The sequence below is a fragment of the Phyllobates terribilis genome, unplaced genomic scaffold (genome assembly GCF_046119375.1).
Source record: "Phyllobates terribilis strain yellow unplaced genomic scaffold, ASM4611937v1 Scaffold_199__1_contigs__length_3552030, whole genome shotgun sequence".
In the NCBI taxonomy this organism is placed as follows: domain Eukaryota; kingdom Metazoa; phylum Chordata; class Amphibia; order Anura; family Dendrobatidae; genus Phyllobates; species Phyllobates terribilis.
Window position 1 is genome coordinate 2411752 of NW_027362959.1, and position 8469 is coordinate 2420220.

Here is an 8469-nt window from a genome sequence, read left to right on the forward strand (position 1 = left end):
ACAAAAATATACGCTTCATAACAAAAAACACCAGCCTAGCGCACTGCATTAATAAGATGGCATCATCGTCTCTCCCCGTGCTAGGCCTACTACGCCGGCTAGCATTCCTGTGCCTAAAACACAATGTATGGGTCCGCGCTAGCCACGATGCTGAGGGGTCTAACCCTGCTGCTAACGCTTTATCACAGTTCAATTGGCAGATTTTCACAGAGCTCCCCCCCAACGCCCACCCATAGGGCAATAGTTACCCACCCTCCCTATGGGATCTAGTGGCGAATAGTTGATGCCATTAATCAGAGCGTCAGTTGCCCCGTTGACGTGGCAAGCATACGGTAAGGCATGGGAAGAGTGGACACGACTACTAGCAGGCAGACGGGTTGACCAATGTGAACAAGCCAGATTACAAGTCACCATAGAATTTCTCCACCAGCTAATGATGATGGGCTTATAAGGGGCGTGAGCACAGCGGTGTCTGACCGGAGTAGCATTTCACTTCCAACTACTGAATTGGGGAGATGTGACAAAGAGATTCATCATCAGACAATCCATAAAAGGGTGGAAAAGGGGTCAGCCAAGTCAGGAGTGTAGACGTCCCGTCTCGTGTCACTAAAACTGATTTCTCACATCATATCCCTAACACCATTAACATGACACTCACAATTTGAAGCAACACTACTGTCTACTGCATTTGTGATCGCCTTCTTTGGGGCTCTATGCATAAGCGAATTAGTCCCTCAATCCAAAATTACCACCAGTGGAAGCTTATTACAGCAGGACGTAGTCATAGCCAATAATGCGATACGTCTACGCATACGCAAATCGAAAACGGTTCCAGCGGACAGGGGCACTTGGGTACTTCTACAACCCACAAACGGTACACTGAGTCGGGTAACAATAGTAAAAACATATATAACCATCAGATCACAAGTAATTTCTTCCTATCACACATTGATGGAACGCCATTATCAAGATACCAGTTCCAAGCTATATTTAATAAATGCCTAACATCGGCAGGGAACCACCCGAAAGATTATGGGACACACTCATTGAGCATAGGCGCGGCCACGGAAGCAGCAAGAGCAGGACTGTCAGAAACGGAAGTTCAGAGGACAGGGACATGGCGATACACATGTTTGGCGAGGTACATAAGACCGGACTTGTTATCCTAACGTGGTTTGTTTCTTTTACAGGTGACGCTAAGCCAACAGTGTGGGTGATAGGCCACTCGTATTTATATTGGGCAGAAAAAAGGGCGAAAGTCCGCCCAGGTGGGAGGAAATTAGAATTTCATAACACATATTTCAACTGGAGAGGTATTAGAGGCCTGCAATGGCCACAGGTACTAATGGAGGTAATCAAGGTAGGGAGAGAGGCAAGAGGTCCGGTCATCTTAGTCATACAGGCCGGGGGAAACGACCTAGGTCGTCACAAGAGCGCATAATTAATGGCAATAATGAAACTAGACACTGAGCGCTTCAGAGAATTTTTCACAAAACTAACTATAGTATGGTCAGAGATTGTGCCGATAGCGGTATGGCAAGGTGCGCAAAACATCACGGCCATCGAATGGACAAGGCGGGTAATAAATATTTGGATGGCAAAATTTAGAAGAGACAGAGGCGGTGTAGTGATACGACACCGACAACTGGAAGGAGATAAAGCAGGCCTCATAAGGCCCGATGGTGTTCACTTAATGGATATTGTACTGGACATATTCCTGTCAGGACTCCAGGACGGAGTGGAACAAGCGTTAAGAGTGATGGATGGGGGTCAGAGTCCTGCATACGAGTACGCAGGATCCTTCGTGGCCTGGAAATAGAAAGGACATGTTGGAGAGTTACACTTGTTGACCAACTTGCCCATGTGGAGACACAGGGCATGCTGCAACAAGCTGAATTATTTTAGAAATAAAATGCCTTTCTAATGGAATGAGTAAAAAGAGTTAATAAAGCTGTGACCGATCCTCACCCATCCAGTTGTAAGAGTTACATTATTGTATTGTCAAGGAAAGGGGGGCGGTAGGGGGGCTGAGCATCTGTATTTGGTCGGGGGTCCCCACAGTCTGCCTAGGCTAGATGCAGTTAAAAATTCTTATTAGATACACAGGCGGTGTAGCTTGCTTCAGAGCTGGGCTACTACGCTGACTAGCAGACACTGAAGCTTTGGAGCAGACATCTGAGTAAACAGTTCTTCAGACTCAACCATCTATGTTACCCCAAGCCATAGTGTATGTAGTTTCTTACGGTTAAAAGAGGGGGGCGACCCAACCCACCTGGAATTGACGATGCCAACGTCACGTAAAACACAGCAAGGGGACTCCAAAAAGAGTCTCCATTTTTTCCAAAAATTGTGGCACAGACACCACTTAAGTGGCATCAATTGCCCCAGAGTTGCTTAAAACAGTTGGTGAGGTGATTTTACCAAATCCTCAAGCTTTTAGTCTCCCCAGGATGACACAGGGGTAGAAAAGTCCTTGCGGATCCATGATTTGTTCATCTTTATGAACGTGAGTCTGTCTACATTCTCAGGGGACAGCCCGATGCGCTTATCTGTCAGCACACCACCAGCAGCGCTGAACACACGTTCAGAGAGAACGCTGGCTGCAGTGAATGACTAGATCTCCAAAGCGTGAGTGGCGAGCTCCGGACATGTTTCCAGATTAGAAGCCCAAAATGAGCAAGGGTCCAGTGACACAGTCATGGCTTTGATGTTCACTTGGAGATACTCCTGTACCATCCTCTCTAGGCGTTGACTATGTGTCAGACTTCTTGTCTCCTGTGGCCTTGCAAAGGATGGTCTAAAAAAGTGGTGAAACGATTCCACAAAATTGCTGTTACCAGCAGATACTGTGATACTGTTACGGTTTGAGTGATGAAGACTTGACAGTCCCACGGTTTGCAAGTTAGAACTGTGAGATTCACTACGTGCACCACTGATGTTTTGTGGAAAAGCACATGTAAGATACTGCAACAGCCTCTGCTGATACTCCTGCATGCGTGAATCCCTTTCTATGGCAGGAATTATTTCGGCAAATTTACTTTTGTACCGGGGATCTAAGAGTGTGGCAACCCAGTAGTCGGGATTACTTCGAATTCTGACAATCCGAGTGTCATGTTGCAGGTAGTGCAGCAAGAAGGCACTCATGTGTCTTGCGCATCCAGGAGGAACAAGTCCTTGTTGTGTTGATAGCGAGGTAAGAATCATGCTTCCTTCCTCTGCCCTCTCCCCCCAACCTCGCACAACAGAGATGTGATCAAGGTCTCCCTCATCTGATGAGTCTTCCATGCCCATCGCCAGTTCGTCCTCCACTTCTTCCTCGGCTCCTGCACCTTCCTCAACAGTTTGGCTGCTACCTTGCGCCCTGGTTAATCCCTCTCTCCCACCCTCCCATGCCTGCCGCCTTGGTGCTGCCGACCGTCTGGACCTTGGAGATGTTATCCCTTCCGCATACGACTCCTCCTCTACTTCCTCCACCTCCTCTTGTCCCACCACCTGACTCCGAATTCTGTTTAACGTGTCCTCCAGCATGTAAATCACCGGAATAGTCATGCTGATAATGGCATCGTCAGCACTAAACATCTTCGTCGCATTTCAAAACTGTGCAGAAGGGTGCATAGGTCCCTGATCTGAGACCACTCCTGCAGCGTGATTTGCCCCACCTCTGGATCTCGTTTGCCCAGGCTATACGTCAGAACGTATTGCACCAGGGCTTGTCGGTGCTGCCACAGTCGCTGAAACATGTGCATTTCAGCCGGTGAACTGGCAGGCCCAACGACTTCTTTAGAGATGTAAGTTGTTGAGCTGCGAACGGCGGAAGTGAGCACACAGCGACCGTGCCCTCTGCAGAAAGCCATCTAGTCCGGGATAGTGGGCTAAAAATTGCTGGACAACCAGGTTCAACACATGAGCCATACAAGGCACGTGTGTGACATTGCCCCGGCGAAGGGTCGCACCCAGGTTTGCAGCATTGTCGCACACAGCCTTACCTGGTAGCAGGTCCAGTGGAGACAACCATTCATGAAACTGGGTCTACAGAGCTGACCACAACTCCTCAGCTGTGTGACTCACATTTCCCAGACATTTCAAAGTAAACACCGCCTGATACCGTTGAGTCCTGCTGCCAGCATCGTAAGGAGGTGTGCAAGATTCCTTCTGCGCAGTTAGAAAGCGGGTGGCATTACCAGACAGGCTTTGGGTGCAGGTGGAGGACCGAGAGGAGGCTGAGGAGGCAGAAGCAGTGGAGGAACTTCTAGATAAAGAGGATTGACGCACAACTCGTGGGGACGGCAAGACTTGGACAGCAGCCCCTTGTCCTGCTGTCACCATAGTTACCCAGTGCCCTGTCAGCGACATGTAACGCCCCTGTCCATGCCTACTCGTCCAAGTGTCTGTGGTGAAATGCACCCTATCACACACAGAGTTTTTCAAAGAAGCAGTGATGTTGTGTGCGACATGCTGGTGTAGCGCAGGCACACCTTTCTTTGAGAAGTAGTGCCGACTGGGCATCTGGTACTGGGGCACTGCGACGGACATAAGGTCTCGAAAATCCTCTGTGTCCACCAGGCGGAAAGGCAGCATTTTTGTAGCCAACAGCTTGCAGATGGTGAAATTCAACCTCTTAGCTTTGTCATGGCTAGGAGGAAATGGTCTTTTACTTGTCCACATCTGAGGGACCGAGGGCTGGCTGTTGTGCATAGACTAGGTTGAGAAGGGTGTCCCCAGCAAACTGCCGGTCTGTGAGGAAGATGCAGGCAGAAAAGTTAGGTTGCCTTGATCCAAAGGTGGTGCTCTTGATGTCTGAGAGCGCTCAACACCAGCTGGTGTTTCCACTTCCAAATGAAATGATGACCTGCCAATCACACTGGCTGTTGCGGGTAAAGAGTTGGCAGGTCTGCGTCCAAAAACATGTGACTGCTGACCCCCCAGTCACAGATGATGAAGAGGCCGCGGATGCACAAGATGGGGCAGACGGTGGTTGGCCCAGCCCGCTAGGCTGCATTGTAGCACAGTGAGCTTCCCACTGCAACTTATGCTTCATATCCATTTGACTTTTCATGCATGAAGTACTCAAACTATGGATTTTTTGGCCTCTACTTAGCTTTTGGTGACAAATATTACAGATAACACGAGTTGGGTCATCCTTATCGATCTGAAAAAATGCCCAGGCTATGCAAGGCTTAGAGCCCATGCGACCTGAACAGCCACCACGACTTCTGGTCAGAGGCAGAGTTGTGGTTGAGGATGCAGTAGTTGACGTGCTTCCAGTACTCCGTCTCTGTCCAGTAAGGCGCAACCTAACCTCGTCGTCAATAGCATCTGTGACGCCCAGCTGCGCTTGGTATCACAGATCCTAAAAGAGTGCATTGATGGAATCCTCCACAAGAGGCCCCCATAAACATTCACACATCTCCACCTTCCACATCAGCCGAGCAGAGGAAGCCCGTTAGGGATATAAATAGGGAAGGTGGAGCTAGGCAGTTCAGTTCGTCTGAAGAGTTCCTGCAGTAGAGAAGCCTAAGAGAGGTCAGTGTGCAGTGGAGCTCAGTCCAGTCTAGAGAACTCAGTTAATAGTTCAGCAGTGGAGCACGAGGCTCCTGCTAGCTAGATTCAGGGAGCCCAGTTAGAGCTTAAGGTGTGCCGGTGCCATAAGATCGGTGAAGCGCGGCAAGCTGCAGTTAGTGTGTATAGCTTAGTGAGGGCCCGAGTAGGCCGAAGGCGAGTGGAGAGTTAGTACATAGGGGGCAGAGGAGCTTAACCAGCTCACCCCAAAGCTTTACCGGACACCGGATCCGAGTTTACCGGGATCTCTATGACCCAGTAAGGCATAACCGGAATCCCTGGAGAACTACAAGTCCCAGGATTGCTAAGGTGCTGATACGTAACAGAGCCAGGAGACGCTTAGGCCCCGCATACTGAGAGCGTGTACTCCAAGACAAGGCCCTACCACAAGGTCAGCCATCGCAGGACAGAGACAAAGTTAGGCCTAGCTCCAGGCAGGTCAGAAACTTACTACGCAGAGGCAAGAAACAGGAGGCCCTACACCCGCTCATTGGGTAGGATCCTGATATGCACCCTTCACCCTACAGTGCTCCCGGATGTGCCTGAATTTCCACCAGTAAAAGGTACTGAAGTGACTACCGTGTCCGTTCCCATTCTTGCTCTGACCCAGCTGGGTCTCGCCTGTCCGGCATTCCCCCTGCATAAGCTGCCCTGAGGCCTAGCTTCACCTGTGGGGAGCTATACCATCGAGCTGCCTTATCACCGGCCTCAGTGGACTGCTGCAGCGCTGGGGCTTCTCACCAGATACCACAGGTGGCGTCACGAACTCTTATAAAAGTAACAATTATCCACCCTTTTAAAGAGTGACCCCAGGGTACAGGCCCGGGAGCCGACCACCGCGACATCCCCAAGGCCAGGCAAAGGCCCGGGTACCGAGTCATCCCCATCCCTTGGGCTAGTCACATTCTCCTCCACCTCCTCTGCTGACCTCATCGACTGGCTGACTGTGGGTTGACAGTAAGTGGGATCTCCAACCTCGTCATCATCACCCTGTGTGTTGTCACACCCATCGTCCTCAGAGCCAACCTCTTCCTGCCCTGACCGAAAAGTCAAGTTGTCGCTCCAATCAGGTATTTGAGTCTCATCATCGTCTTCATCGCTGTCTCCACCAACAGGAGTTACAGTTTGGGAACGAGGGTCTACATTATGCTCAGAACCTTCTTCATCTGGTCCTGGATCCGACTCAAAGATTCTGGGCATCAGTGCAGATCATTTCCTCGTCTGGATTAATAGAAGCTCTGGAGCAGACCTCCGTTTCCCAGGCTATAGTATGAGTAAACAGCTGTGCAGACTCAACCATCTGTGTTACCCCATACTCAGATGGGCAGCTGGAGACTTGGGATCTGTGAGGAAGCCAGTGCGATTGGGGTGACACCTCTGAGGACTGGAGTATTTGTGATGTTGAAGTTGAGGTGGAGGAGAGCCCACTTGAAGGAGCACTTGACATCCGTTGAAGCACCTGCTGTTTTTGTGCCTCATCTGGAATTTGTAGCGATGGGCGTGTCCGTAAGAAAGGGATCGTACCACATTGTCCACGAAAAGAAGTAGACATCTTAGTTTGGCTGGAAGATGGTCTTTCTTCTGCAGATGTTACCCCCCCCCCCCCACCGTGGTTGGGCTCGACCCACCAGCGGACAGACACCAGTATTGGGAGAGGGGGCTGGCTGTCAGGGTCCACCGCGGCTCTGGCACAAACCTGGGGACACGGAGGTCGCATGGGCAGGAACGGACTGGCCGTGTCGGCTTCGCACTCCAGCGTAGTCCCTCTGCCCGCTCGCTCCCGTAACCTCAAAGGGATGCGCAAGCGGCTTTTCTTCCCAGGGCTGTTCCCCGTCCAGCAGGAACGTGGGTGAGCTCAGGTCGGCCTTCCACTGTACTCCCTTACCTCCCTCGCCCTCTTTCCTTCTTTCATTCTCCATCTAACCCCTCGGCTCTGTGGTGTCCGCTCTCCCTCCAGCTCTCTCCTTCTCACAGGTGGACTACCACGTGTATTCACACTGTGGCAAATCTTTTGGGCCCAGACATAAGAAGTTGTCGAGGTAATGGATAATATGTGCCCCCTTAGAAACGTCCATTACAACCCATTCGAGGAAGCAACTAAACGCCTCCAATAGTGACCAGGATCTGGAGCACCCCATGGGCAAACAGCGATCTATATAGTATGCTCCTTCCCAGAAGCAGCCCAATAGGTGGACACTATTCGGAGGCACAGGTAGTAAGTAATCGGAACTCCGCATCTATGTCTGTTTTGGCCATTAGGGTGACCCTTCCCAACTTCTTGATCCGCCTGATTGCCTTGTCAAAGGATGTACAGTATATACTACTGTACTTGGTTCCGCGTCGATGTTGTCGTTTACGGACCTGCCCCTTGGATATGACAAATGGTGGATTAGTCCGAATGTATTGGGTTCTGTTTTTGGCACAACTCACAACGGGGATACCACTACGTCTTGTAAGGAAAGTGTTCTGAATGGAACCGCCATTCTACCTAAAGATATTTCTTTTTTAAATTTTCTTGTCACGACGTCTGGGTGTTGGTAGGCTGATTTTAGATTTTTTCTCCAGCCTTTCTTGATTTTAGAATGTCATGACATGCCTATATCTGTGTCTCCCCCTCCTTTTACTCCTCCACCTCTTTTCTTTTCGCATGACTATATGTACTTGTCACTTTTCCTTGTGTTAGTTGTGTCTTCTGAGCAGTTTGTCAGCTTTTGGACACCTTTGAAGTGTTTTCTATGTGTTTCTATGTGTTTTTGTTTGCCTGCCATTGGTTTTAACAGTGTTCGAAGGTGTTCGACGAACATACAGGGGTGGCTCAACACTACTTTGGATGGAACACATCCTCCCGACGCCAAGGATTGCGGGCCGTAGGTCAATCAGGGTTGCCCCCACGGTCTACAGCTCCTGCAC